Here is a 2,338-nt window from a genome sequence, read left to right as displayed (position 1 = left end):
ATTTATGTATTTGTGTGTGTGTGGGGGAGGGGGAGGCGTGTGTGTGTACTGCCAGCCTAACCAAACCAAACCAAGACTCTATACAACACAAGAACACAACACCCACCAGCGAGCAAGCAAGCATGACAAAGGCACGCCCTCACCCTCACCCTCGCTCCCTCCCCTTCCCCCTAACACCACCCAGTACTTCCTCAACGTTGCTCGCGAATGACAGGCGGTCAGGCGAGGCGGTGGTGGCGCTGCTCCATGTGTTAGCTGAGCGGGTGGGGCAGGTAGGTGAAAGGTGAGTTGGGTGATGTAGGGTGAGGTGGGGTCAAGCTAGGACAGAGGAGACTAGAACAAGGGGGAAGATATTGATGGTGAAACGATGGAACCTGGAGTAGATAGGACGTAGAAAGGGAGGCAAAGCAAGAGCAGGAGGAGGAGGAGGAGAGAGGGAACGATAGCAAGGAGGAGGAGGAAGAAAGGATGAATAGGATGAATAGGAGGAGGAAAATAAATAGCAGTGGATAGGTCGTATTGGAAGAGAGAGGGAAGAAAACTAACGAAAAGGAAGAGGAGTGGAGAAGGGGAGGGATAGGAATAGGAAAAAGAAAACTATCAGAAAAGAGGAGCAGGAGAGGACAACGATATATAGTAAAGAGGGAACAGGCAGACAGTGAAGAGTCAGACAGGTGACGTTGTAAAAGGAAGGGGACGAAGGGGAAGGGAAGAGAGGGGGAATGGAAGCAGAGAGGAGGAGGAGAAGAAAAAAATAAATATATAAAGAGGGGGAAAGACAAAGAGTGATTGTAAAAATAAAGGGAAGGAAAGGGAGGGGAGGTAAAGGGAGTGGAAGGGAAGGGAAGGGAAGGGAAGGGAAGGGAAGGAATGGGAATGGGAAGGGAAGAGAGAGAGAGAGAGAGAGATGGGATGGGATGGGATGGGATGGGATGGGAGAGAGAGAGAGAGAGAGAGAGAGAGAGAGAGAGAGAGAGAGAGAGAGAGAGAGAGAGAGAGAGAGAGAGAGAGAGAGAGAGAGAGAGAGCGAGAGAGAGAGAGAGAGAGAGAGGGGGGGGGAGGAATATATGTGTCAGTTTGTCGTAGTAACTAAGGTGTGTGTGTGTGTGTGTGTGTGTGTGTGTGTGTGTGTGTGTGTGTTTGCTTATTTATCTGTGTCTTTCAGTCTCTTTACCTTTATCTATGTCCTCTCTCTCTCTCTCTCTCTCTCTCTCTCTCTCTCTCTCTCTCTCTCTCTCTTTCTCTTCCTTTCCCTCCCCCTCTACTCCCACCCCTCCCTTCTCCACCCCACCTTAACACATTTCTGACGACTCTGCTTTATGGCCTCGAAAGGAGCAGATCCACGAGTGTGTGTGTTACCAGTCGTGCGGGAAGGGAGTGATTCACCGCCAATGGGATGCAACACAGACCCAGGAAGCGATGGATCATTGCGCTGGTGACGAGTGAAGGAGAGGAAAGATGTCAGTGTGTGCTCTCCGTCTGTTAGTGAAGGACAAGATCTAAGTGTATATATAGATCGTACTGAAGGGGAGGAAAGCAGTTATAAGTATTCATCCCCACGCTTACGGTCATGGACATACTTTAAAGAGGAATGAAGGAGAGAGTTAGAGAAAAGGAAGGAGACCAGGAAGAGATGCTGTTGAAAAGTAAGAGGAGAGAGAGGAACTGAGAAAGGGAGAATAGGAAGTTGAGGAAAGCGAAACGAAAATTGAAAAGAAGGTATGGGAAAGAAAAGTGGAAGGAGACAAAGAAAAGGAATGAGAGACGGAAGAGAGATGACGGGGCAGAGTAAGAAGAAAGAGAGGAACTTAGAAAGGAAGAATAGGAAGATGAGGAAAGCGAAACGAGAAGTGAAAAGTAGGATTGGGAAAGAAAAAGGAAGGAGACAAAAAAGAGATGACAGGGAAAAATAGAATAAGAGATTGAAGAAGTAGGAAAGGAAGGAATAGGAAGGAGAGAAAAGAGCAAGAAGAGTAGGAAGAGAGAGAGGAATTGAGAAAGGGAGAAGTTGAGGAAAGCGAAACGCGAAGTGATAAGTAATTGGAATGTGAAAGAAAAAAGGGAGACAAAAAAGATGATAGGGAAAATAGACTAAGAGAATTAGGAAGTAGGAGAGGAAGGCATAGGAAGAAGAGAAAGGAGAAAGAGTAAGAAGAGAGAGGAACTGAGAAAGGGAGAATAGGAAGTTGAGGAAAGCGAGACGAAAAGTGAAAAGTAGGAATGGGAAAAAAAGGAAGGAGACATAAAGATGATAGGGAAAAATAGAATAAGAGAATGAGGAAGTAGGAAAGAAAGGAATAGGAAGGAGAGAAAAGAGCAAGAAGAGTAGGAAGAGCGA

Source organism: Eriocheir sinensis, unplaced genomic scaffold, assembly GCF_024679095.1.
Source record: "Eriocheir sinensis breed Jianghai 21 unplaced genomic scaffold, ASM2467909v1 Scaffold827, whole genome shotgun sequence".
Taxonomy (NCBI): Eukaryota; Metazoa; Arthropoda; class Malacostraca; order Decapoda; family Varunidae; genus Eriocheir; species Eriocheir sinensis.
The sequence above is the reverse complement of the archived record's forward strand: the minus strand, read 5'-3'. Positions refer to the sequence as shown.